Source organism: Aedes albopictus, chromosome 2, assembly GCF_035046485.1.
Source record: "Aedes albopictus strain Foshan chromosome 2, AalbF5, whole genome shotgun sequence".
NCBI classification, from domain to species: Eukaryota; Metazoa; Arthropoda; class Insecta; order Diptera; family Culicidae; genus Aedes; species Aedes albopictus.
Window position 1 is genome coordinate 151,784,395 of NC_085137.1, and position 12,456 is coordinate 151,796,850.

Consider the following 12,456-nt stretch of genomic DNA (forward strand, 5'->3'; position numbering starts at 1 on the left):
ACAAGACTTAGCAACATGCAATGTTCAGACTAAATATGCGTCATTACTTGCTCTTCAAATGCTCCGAAGCTCACATCTTCGAAAAAAAAATCAAATAAAAAAGTTATTGCGAAAAAACCGTTTTTGGGGGGCTCACCCTAAGTCAAAACTTAAAAATGACCTACTATGTTCAAATAAAGAGGTAGACAAACGGCGTATATGGCAAAGTTGCTCGAAATAGCATTGCCAACAACTTTTCTGAAGAACTCGATCGCGTATGACTTAACATTAAAAAGTTCTTTTCCAGATTTGAGTTAAGACGAGGACCACCTTAATCAAAAAATTTTGGAAAAAGATGCAGCAAACAAATGCAAACAACTTCTCTGAAGACACCAAACGCCTAAAACTAACGAAAACAGAGATACGGATTTTTTTTTCCAGCTAAAACGTGGATTCGGACCATTGTGAGTGATGGGAACACTCACTTGGAAAGAGTTACATTCACTTGGTATTTTCTCAGTTCAGAAACATGCTATCAAAAAACAGTGTATGGAGCACTTTTACCTTGTGGTTTTATCTAAAAATTTGCCGAACACATCAAGGGTCGTACACGCATACCAAAGTCGTGAGAGGGCTATGAAGACAAGTCTCCACGAGGTGAATGCAAATTACACTCACCTCGTGGAGAGTTGCCTTCAACGCTCTGTCACGGCTTTGGTATGCGTGTGCGACCCTTACTTTATTCAGGAAAGTTTGAGATAAAACCACAAGGTAAAAGTGCTCCAAAAACTGTTTTTTGATAGCATGCTTCTGAGATGAGAAAATAGCAAGTGAGTGTAACTCTTTCCAAGTGAGTGTTCCCATCCCCATCCATTGATAGTCTATCAAATAGTTCTAAGCTTGCCGAGGAATTTTGCCGAATACAGCATTATTCTTATCAGGTTTCTAAGATATGAGGGTTTGAACATTTTTCACACTGGCGTCGTCTAGCGGACGAATCGCGAACCAAATTCACTGTTGCCAGTTAAACAAATTCGTCGAAGACACTATTGTTCTACCTCATCGGGATCTTAAGGTATACGTTGTGCAAAGTATGTGGCCAATTTTGGTACCCCAAGACAATCCGGAATACAGTCAGGTCTTTTTTACGTGGTTTTCATTTACGCGGCCAATGAAAACTCCATACAAAAATAAAAATTTCATCGTCTTATTTTTGCATGATTCGTCGAGAAATGGTGAGACTTTTTTTACGCGTTTTTTTGAATTGTAAACTGAGTTTTGTTTTTACGCGGTACGTATCCCCCGCGTAAAAAAACCTTACTGTAACTCAGGAACGATGTGGACCTGGCACCCATGCCCCGGAATCTAAAACTAGAAATTTTTTTCGGGAATTTGTGAAAATTTCATGAAAATCCATCGAAAACCACAAAAGCAATGATAATTTTTGTGCTTTTGCAAAGGTGAAAAATGTACGTTGGCTCGATGAAGGTTAAAAAACGATTTCTGCGTTGCACTGTGTGCAAATCATAATTTTTAATCATTCTATGTACCACAGTGTCACGTTAAGTGTGTGCCGGGATTGAATTGTGTCCGAAATAGACGTGGATTAGACGGAAACTGAATTCTAGGGACAATTCTTTAACATTATTATTTTAAGGGAATTAAAGTTCTTTTACAATATTGATTTACATGACATGAATTTGTGAATAAGTAATTGATACCAAATGGGCCATGAGGCATAAGGCGAGGTGCAAAAATAAACTCGATCATTTTCGGAAGGTACTTAGTATTAGGGAAATTATATTTAAAAAACCCTAGTTGAATACAAGTTCAACATTGATCATGTCAAAGGCTTGAATGTAAAACAATTATACATGGCTAGGGAATCCTTCACCGCTTATTCCCTTACGAATATTGCCGGAAAACGTCCCATTATCAGGAAATTAATCAACTGTCATCTAACATTAGATATTTACATTGTGCCATTAGATATTGAGCAAAAATTACACTTCAGTAATCGTCCGAAGCCCTGCCTGTGGGACATGCAAATTTCCTATCATTTATGCATGAACCTTCATAACTACTCGTGTTCACCCCTTCTAAAACTGGATATCTCCACATAGGAGTGCAAACCATTGTACGTACATACACATACAACCATTGCGTGTTTGCATGTGACAATTTAAACCCACACAAAAGTTCATTCCTTAATTGCTTTGGGAGCAGTTTTCCTCCACTACTACGTTGGCCTCATCCACTTTCTAATGTGGCACTCCTCATGGTTTTTCAAACATTTCTATTTTCAATCCAACTTCATTGTACTGACCGACCCGACTGGAGTTCCTAGGATAATTCGAAGCAAATTCAAACAGTACAGTACAGCCAGTGTGTGTATATGTATGAGTGTGTGTGGAACAATTTCCACATAAATTGCATACACATCGCATTTATCAACCGGTCGGAGGTGGTACGGACAAGAGGGTTTTCCTGAACCATGGGTTGGTCCCAAGATGCTAGTCAATTAAATGGAACTTTTTATCTTGTGTTCATATCACTCCCAGGTGCCATTGAGCTCCGGTTCCGGTTCCGGTGCATTGACATGGAAATGTGGATGGGAGCTGGCTCGAAAGCTACTGCCTTTGTCGGAATGATTTGGGGAAATTGCAATGATATACAAATTATTAATCCAATAATTTCGAAGCCTTGGAATGACTGGAGGAGTTTCTGAGGGAATCCCTGGAGGCATTGCCGAAGGAATCCCTGGAGAAAGTCCTGAAGAAACCTTTGAGAAATTTCTTTAAAAATCACTGCAGAAATTTCAGAAGGAATCCCTGGATAAAGTTCCTGAGGATATCCCTGGAGGAACTCCTGAAGGAACCCTCGGAGGAATTCCATTGGCGAATCTAGCTTTTTCTTTTTTCTTGCTCATTCTCCTAAACTAACACGAGAAAGAGGAGGATAGGAATGGGTGCCCGTGTTTATCAAGGAGGATGAGGAATTCCTGAAAGAATCCCTGGAGGAATCCCTGGAGGCATTCCTGAACGAATACCTAGGAGAATTCCAAAAGAAATCCCTCGAAAAGTTCCTATAAGAATTTCTTAAAGCATCTCTAGAGGCATTCCCGAAAAGAATCCTTGAAAATTTTCTAGAAGAATCCGAATCCGAATCCGAAAAGAATCCTTGAAAAATTCCAGAAAGTATCCCTGAAGAAATTTCTGAAGTAATCTCACTTCCCAGAAGGAATCTCAAAAGAAGAAGGAATCCTTTGAAGAAATTCCTGAAGAAATCTCTTTAGAAATTAGAGAAGGAACCCAACAAACAATATTGCTGTACAACAGCTGCATTTACGGCATACAAACCTGATTTAAAAAAAATACTGGTTAAGCTGCCATTCATTACTTGAGAATCTCTAATCCCTGGAGAATCTCGGAAGGAATTCCTGAAGAAATCTCAGGAAGAAATGCTGAAGGAATCCCGAGAGGAAATCCTTAAGGGATCCCAGGAAAAATACCTGAAGGAATCTCTGGAGGGATTCCTGAAGGAGTTTCTGGGAAATTCCTGAAGCAACCCCTGGAGGAATTCCTGAACGAGTCTGTGGGGGAATTTCTGAACCAATCCGCAAGAGGAATTTATGAAGGAATACCTAGAGAAATTCCTGAAGGAATTCCTGGGTGAATTCCTGAAGAAATACCTGATGGAATCCTTTGAGGAGTTTTTGAAGGAGTCTCTGGAGGAATTCCTGTAAAAATTGCTGGAGGAATTCCTCAAGGAATCTCTAGAGAAATTTCTGAACAAAACCACTGGAGGAATTTCCGTTGGAATCCTTGGATGAATTCTTGAACGAAAATCCTTGGAGGAATACATGGAAAGAAATTTTGAAAATATTTCTGGTATATTATCTGAAAGAATTCCTGGAACAAATTCTTCATAAACTTCCAATACAAGTTATTAATTCAATGTCATTGAATTATTATGGATTCCCCCACGGAATATTTGGAGGAATCGCTGGAGGAATTCCTAAGAAACCCTTGGAGGTATTCCTGAAGAAATCACTGGGATAATTCTTTTAAAAATCCCAGTAGAATTTTGTGAAGGAATTCTTGGAGGTTTTCCTGAAGGAATTCCTGTAGAAGTTCCTGAAGGAATTCCTGGAGGAATACCTTAAGGAATCCTCGAAGGAATGCCTGAAAAGATTTGTGGAGGAATTCCCAAAGAAATCCGTGGAGGAAACTGAACTGAAAGAATGTTTGAAGGATTAACTGAAGGAATCCCTGGAGAAATTCCTGCAGGAATTCCTTGAAAAGTTCCTAAGTAAATCTCTGGAAGAATTCCTGCAGGAATCCTTGGGGGAATTACCGAGTGAATCGTTGAAAAATTTCCGAAGGAATCCCTGGTGGAACTTCCGAAAGAATCCCTGGATAAATTAACGAAGGGATCACTGGAGGAATCCTGAAGGAATCTCTGAAGAAATTCCCGAAGGACTCACCGCAAGAAATGTCGAAAAAATCCCTGGAGGAATATCTGAAGGAATCCTTGGAAAAATTCCTGTAGAAATCACTTCTGAAGGAATCCCTGGAGGAATTCCTGAGGGAATCCATGGAGGAATTTCTGAAGAAATCGCTGGATGAATTCCAAAAGGAATTCTTGGATAGATTTCTGAAGCAATCCGTTAAGGAATTCCTGAAGGAATCCCTGGATAAATTCATGTAGGTGTCCTGAAGGAATTCCTGAAAAAATCTTTGGAGAAATTTCTGAAAGAATCACTGGAAGAATTCCTGAAGGAATCCTCGGAGGAGCTGCTGTAAGAATCCCTGGAAGAACTGTAGAAAGAACTGTTGAAATACTTGGAGGAATCTCTGAAGGACTCCCTGGACAAATTGCTGCAGGAATCTCTGGAGGAACTTCTGAAGGAATCTCTGGATAAATTCTTAAAATAAATCCTGATCGGATTGCTGAAGAAGCACCTGGGGAAATTTCTGAAGGAATCTCAGGAGGAAGTTCTGAAGAAATCCCCTCAGAAATCCTGAAGTAATCCTTGAAGGAAATCCTCAAGGAATCCCTGAAGAAATTTTTGAAGAAATCCCTGCAGGAGTTCCTAAAGGAATCTTCTGGAGAGTTCTTGAAGGAATTTTTGGAGGAGTTCCAGATATAATCCCTGAAGGAATTCCTAAAGGAATCTTCTGAGGAGCCTGAAGGAATCCTTGGAGGAATTCCTGAAGGAATCCTTGGAGGAATCCATGGAAAAATTCCTGAAGGAATCCCTGGAGGAATTCCTGAAGGAATCCTTGGAGGAATCCATGGAAAAATTCCTGAAGAAATCCCTGGAGGAATTCCTGAAGACATCCCTGCAGGAGTTCCTGAGGTTATCCCTGGAGAATCGTTGGAGGAATTCCTGAAGGTGTGCCAGGAGGAATTCCTGAAGGAATAACTTGAGACATGGCTTAAGAAAACCCAGTAGGAGTTTCTGAAAGGTTACTTGGATAATCTCTAGAAGAATTTCAAAGCAAAGCCCTGCATTAGTCCTAGATGAAATCCCTGAAGTAACTTCCGAATAAATCTCTGGAGGAATTCCTAAACGAATCTCTAAAGGTATCCCAAGAAGAGTTTCTGAAGGAATACCAAGAAGAGATCCGTAAGATATTCCTGGAAAAAAAATCCTGAGAGAATTCAGAAAAAAGCGTCAAAACAATCACTGAAAGAATCTCTAATGAAACCACTAAAGGAATTCTTGGATGAGTCCATGAAGAACATCCCTGGAAACTCCATAAGATATCCCTGGAGAGATTCTTAAAGAAATTTTTGAATTCCTGAAAAAAACTCATGTTTTTATTTTTTTTTTTTGCTTTTAGCGTGACTTTCGCTGTACTAGTGAAAAACCGAAAAATTTGGTGTGACCGAGCAGCTAGTAGTACAGGTTGTTGTAGAAAGTCCTTTTCACTCCCTACCAGAATACTTTTTTTTAATCTATGTTTAAAAGCATAAAATAATAGTTCATAAATGATAAAAAAGGGCCCATATAGCCGAGGCGGTAAACGCACGGGTATTCAGCATGACAATGCTGAGGGTGACGGGTTCGATTCCCGGTCGGTCCAGGATCTTTTCGTAAAGGAAATTTCCTTGACTTCCTTGGGCATAGAGTATCTTCGTGCCTGCCACACGATATACACATGCAAAATGGTCATTGGCAGAGGAAGCTCTCAGTTAATAACTGTGGAAGTGCTCATAGAACACTAAGCTAAGAAGCAGGCTTTGTCCCAGTGAGGACGTTACGCCAAGAAGAGAGAGAGGAAATGATAAAAAATGATTAGTGAGCAATCTAGAAAGTAGCCTCCTAGCTTCCGGAGTGAGCTTTAAGGAGTAACCTGTGAAGAGTAATCTGTGAAGAGCTTGGGGCAATGAGAAGTGACAAGCGAGCAGTGAAGCAAGGAGTGAAGCAGTGAAAATTTAAAAGTAAGCAGTGTAAACTGAAGAGAAAGAAGTAAGCAGTGAGAAACGAACAATAAGGAGTATGAGTCAGAGAGAAATGATCTGTAAAGAGTAAAGAGTGAGTAGTAACGAGTGAGAAATGAGAAGTGAACTGTAAGGAATAGGCAGTGAAGGAGTGAGAAGTGAGAGTGAGAGTAAGAATTAATGGATGAAAGTGAGGAGTAGGAAGTAAATGGTGTGGCGTGATGATTGAGCAACATTCAGCAGTGAGAACTGAGAAATGAGAGGGGTGGAGCAGTAAGAAGTGAGTAGTGAGAAATGACTAGTGAAAAGGGAGAAATGATCCGTATGGAATGGGTGAAGTGTGGGTAGCGTGATGAAGTCAGCACACAGTGGTTTATTTTCCCATTTTCACGATCTTAATTAATAGCTCGTGAGATTGAGGAAATAGCGCAATGATGTCTTCGACAAAGTTGATGGGAATGATCAGCGCCATCTTTTGACAGCGAGAGTTTTCGGATCAATCCTCCTAAAAGTGAGACACATATATATATTTTTTTCAATGGTTGAGATAGAGGGGTGACGTCTTCAGCAAAGTTGTAGCATTTTTTATTCCAAACAACTTTACTGTAGACGACAATTTTGTAATTTTCACAACAATGGAGATAGAGGCCTGTATTTGAAAATTAACCCCAAAAACTTGCTTTTAACCCTTCAGCGCTCGCGCTGTTGTAAAAAGTACAACACTACCAAAAAACCTCACTTTTCGTATACAGTGCGAGCGCGGTGCAGTTTCGGTTGTTTGATGGCGCGCGCGCTGGAAGGTTAAGCAAAATATACATTTATTGAAATGTTTGACCCATACAGTGTTCTGCAAAGTTGTATGTATCAATAAAATACGCAACTTTGCCGAAGATGTCAAAACTGTAAGAATTAAATGATACGAGTTATTGGAAAATTTAAGATTTTTTACATCGATTTTTCATCGATACCTTTATCAGAAAGTATATCTAAAGAGCTTTCAAATAAGGGTTAGTTTGTATGTCCACAGTCGTGTACTAAGAGGATATATGATCATAATAAAAAAATTCCTTACTACGATTTAACTGCATTCAAATCTACATTGACAGAAAAATTCATGTCTACTATGATGAAACATAAGTTAAATTCTCTTGATAAATAATGAGTTTTGCGTGAAATTAATGGCTGTCCATTAATAATGTAAGGGTTTATGGGAGGAAGAAGGTTATAAGAAATCTTTCGTGCCATACAAAAATGTTTATAGTTCCATACAAAAAATCTTACAAAAGGGGGAGAGAGTATCAAAAATTCGGAAAATTGCCTTACGTATGGACAGCCACAGTAAAGAGTGGGCTGTGATTAGTGACGTGTGAGCAATGAATAAAGTAGAGTGTAAAGTAAGGAGTGTGAGGAGCGTTAGGCAGTAAACATTAAAAAGTAAGTAGTGTAAAGTGAGAAGTAAGCAGTGAGGAATGAACAGTAAGGTGCGTAAGGCAGCGTGAGGAGCGTGTAGAGATAAGATGGAATAGGGTTAATTGTACGACAAATAGGTGGTCAGAAGTAGGTGTGTAAAAACGATCGAAAAGAAAACTTCAAACAAACCGGATCAGTTTTAAAACAGATTTGTACATTTTGCCCTATTTAATATTATCTCTACAGCTGTGCCTAAACCAGCAGTTTATGTGTAAATTTAGAATGTAGGCCTTGGGATCATTTAGACACGAGCACCTATTTTGGGTACTTGCTGCTGTAGCTCGGTCAATTTTCAGCCAATTGACTTGATTTTTGGAATATGGTAAGATACGCACAGTATCTAGTCATGTATAAAATTTCATATGAATTGGTTTAAAATTGACTGAGTTATAGCAGCAGGTGCCCAAAATAGGTGCTCCTGTTCAAATGGTTCCAGACCCTACATCGACTTTCTATCCACAAAACATCAGTGTATTCTCTGTGAAATTTCTGTAATTGCTCCGGTCAACCACGGAGTGGCAACTACGAATTGCACTAACTAAGCTCATGATTATCCGGTTACTTCTGTCTAATCAGATTCATATATTGTTTTGTCTAAGGCTTGAGAATGACAAGCTGAAGGAATTGCAATTCCGTGGCGCTTATAAAGCACGTGTACAAAATAACCAACGTAATCTGCCCTCAAAGGATTAGGGCAAATTCATAGTTTAGACATTTCCTTACTCCTTCTTCACCCAGAACAAGAAAAGAAAACATCCACGCCATAGTCAACTCGGATGCCATTGGCATTCAATGGACCGGAATGGCAGCCATGTAGATAACACAAACGGACACATTCGTAAAAATAGTTCTCAGCACTTTCGGACTTTAGGACTAGTCAGTACCAGTAGTGGTAGCCTTCGTGGAAACGTCAGTACAATGACCGCTCCAAAAGAAAACCCCGGCTCCGGCCTCGGCGCAGACATTTTTCCCTTTTGTATCTGAGGGAAGACCAGAATTGCGGGGTCATCCCACTCACTCGCTGGCTGCTAAGAGACTCGAGGCTACAGGAACAAGTGCAAAGGGTTCCATGAATAATTTGCGAACACGCTTGCCGCCATGGGGTACCGGCTCGTCATGCATTCGGGTCCTCGGTCGTCGGTAAAAGGGATATGTTTGTTCTTCAACTGACTGTTATGCTGCTGCTGGGAAAAACGAGGGGTCAATGATGGTGCAGAATCTGAACGGACCGACCGGACAATGACTATGCTACTATGCGAGATAGAGTAGCTGGAGACAGTAGGTAGTGTGTAGCAGAGTGCATTTGCTCCTTTTTTTGACGGAACCGGGGCAGTTGCGTATGTATGATGACCATCCAGTTCACAGTAGTGTGGCTTCCGGCTCTTTGTACACTCGTATGAAGTGATGTTTCTTCTTTTGGTGATATTGTTTAGGAGATTTTAGTAGTATGTACTATTTTTTGTTTTAATCAAGCTTTGAAAAAAAAAAACAGAATTCTTCCTGTAACGCTCTTTTGAATATTGGAATCGATAGGTGCGGGTGCGGCATGTGTATTATTAGTGAAGACTTCAATATATTCTGAAACAACTTCTAAAATACCAACGTTTTCGAGTTGGAATTTTTTTGAGAAAACATAAAACTATTTTGAGGGTCTCCAGTTGAGGGTCCTAGTGGTTAAGGCGGATCACCAATTGGAAGACGGCGGGTTTGATTCCCGTTCCGGTCGGGAAAACTTTCTCGACTCCCTGTGCATAGAGTATCATTGTACTTGCCACACAATGTACAAATTCATGCAATGGCAGGCAAAGAAAGTCCTTCAATTAATATCTGTGGAAGTGCTCTTAGACCACTAAGTTGAAGAGGCAGGCCAAGTTCCAATGCGAACGTCGTGCCATAGAGAAGAAGAAGATAACTATTTTGAAAATTTGAAAGTTTCCACGATACGAAAAAGTACATAAAATACATGTACTTACCACTAATTGGAAAAAAAAATGTGACAATAATAGCTTAGTCAACCAGCAAAACAAATTTATCTTGGTATGAAGCATTAGTTGCCCATGATGCATCTGCCTACATAAGAAATTCAGACTATGTATACCAACCCAGCAGCACCACATGCACGTCATAATCAGTGACAGTTATTTAGATGTTAGACCCCGAAACAGGAATAAAAGCCAAATGAGAAAACAAAGCCAACAGTGAATCATCTTCCAGTGAAAGCGACCCAAACGCCCGAGACTTTGGAGCGGAATAAATTTCACGAATCCGCGGTAAGAAATCCGTAACCAGAATCAGAATCAGCTCAAGGTGATGGGTGCTCGTGCTCGTGTGCTCGCACGGTAAGGAAAACAAAATTACAAATTCACAGCAGACGGCTCGGTTTGCTTGTGTTCGTCTAGATATGTTTCGTTTCTGGGGAACAGAAGATTCAGAGATGCACTCTATTTGCTTAGCTTTCGGATTGTGATGCTTTCCTTCACCTGATTGGATTATTGTTTGCCGAGTTGATTTTCGTCGGAAACGGTTATGGGTCCAGAACAAAGAAATTAACCGATAAATATTTGAGCATTCATTTTCATTCATTTTGGCAGGTGAATCCTGTACAGCTCAACCACCAGTCCAAATGATCTGACAAACATGTACAATATGTGCAAGTTATTTTCAAAGCTGATAAATTAACGGGATTTCGTTAAAATCGTATTCTGATGAGTCCGGCTCAATCGTTGCATTACATCTTTCAGGATGATGTAGAAGAGTAAAGCCTGTATCCGCAATAATCGGGACACAGAAATACAGCTGTAACTCTGCAATAGATGCATTAAAATTGCTCAAATTTTGCCTAATAACATCTTAAGGTGTGTTCATTCCACCTACAAAATTTCATGTGAATCGGTGCAGTACTTTTTGTTGTAGCAATGAAAGAGTAGACTGTGCGCCATTGAATTCTGTACAGCCCCTAGCTTTGCTTGTCAGCGCTGTAACTTTTGAATTTGGCAAAGGAAATGGCTGAAATTTTGAACACAAACCAATCAATCTATATTCGTTGCATAGGCAAAATTTCAAAAAAAAAAATCCAAGAACTATCAACGATTTTATAATCGAAACATGTATTGGAACTGAACGTGATTTTAGCTCTTCTACAGCAATTAGTCAGTACCCTTTATTATTTAGATTGTACTATTGAAAGTACTGTACCAATAATCACCAAATTTTGCATACATAATAAACACATAATCAACTGCGTGCTGTGAAAATTTCATGAAAATTGGCTGAGAAATTCAAAAGTTATGAATAGACAAACATCGCCAATGAAAAACACGAAAATTTTTCACTAACACTCGCCCCTATCAACAGGAGCTTTCAAACCAATTGATAAAAGTTGATGAAATTTCGCTAGAAAGTGTCTTTATAAGTATTATAACTGCTAACGATCATCACAGAACTTTGAACTGTAGCGTAAGAGAACCATCCACTATGCGAATGAAAATTGGTCATGATTGTACCAAATGCTTGAAACCACGTCTATTTGTTTTTCATCCACAGTTAAAAGCAATGCATTGATTTTTATGAAATTTGGCACAAATAATAAACACACACCAAAGAGTTCTCAGTCAAACTTTTGGCCAATTTTACCGATGCATTACAGAGCTACAGCCGTACTTCTGTGTCCCGATTATTGCGGATACAGACTTTAGACATGATAGTTCATCACCCATTCATTTTGGTAGAGTATGCTAGAATTATGACACAAACTTCGGAGTTCTTTGGGGACTTTAAAATAGTTCTGGGATGAAAGCTTCAACAGACTTTGATGGGTCGTGCTACATTGCATGCATTGCAAGATTAGTGAAACCTATCGATGATTAGCAAAACAATGATATTTGAGTAAAAACATGTATAATTCATACAACATACTAAATAGCCACATATTTTCGGCTACCAGCAAAAGGGGGAGGGTGCGAAGGGAGGAGGTACCGTGATTTCGGGTGAAATTGATCACTTTTCACAGTTTTCGGTGAATAGTTTTTGAATAGTTATCGATATGGTCAAACTCAATGCTTTAAAACAAGTACTACCACGGATTTCATCAGTCAACGAGGTTGAAACTTTTACTGCAAATCATATGAAATAAAAAATCAGAAATTGTAGTTTCGGGGTGAAATTGATCAGTCAGTGAAATGACTTTGTAAGTGCCAAACATACTTTTTTCCATCTAAATTAATCACCCCAAAATGCAAAACATTTGTAAAACTTATACAAGTTTAGCAAATTCTTAATTATTAAGGTTTAAAGTTCAATAAGGCCGGAACAAATCTCATTTTCTTCTTTTGTCACAATACTCCTTGGCTCGCTAAGGGGGAGGGCAATAAATAATAAATGTATTTGATGAAGAAATACCCAGACAATTCGGCAAAATCTTTAAACTCATCGGATTTATTAAGAAATTTTATGTGCAACTCTAATTTCACCTTAAAATTTTGAAATTTCTTGAATAATTTATTGGTGTCCCCCCTCAAAATGTTGAATTTCGACCAAAATTTTCCGAGGGGGCGGTGA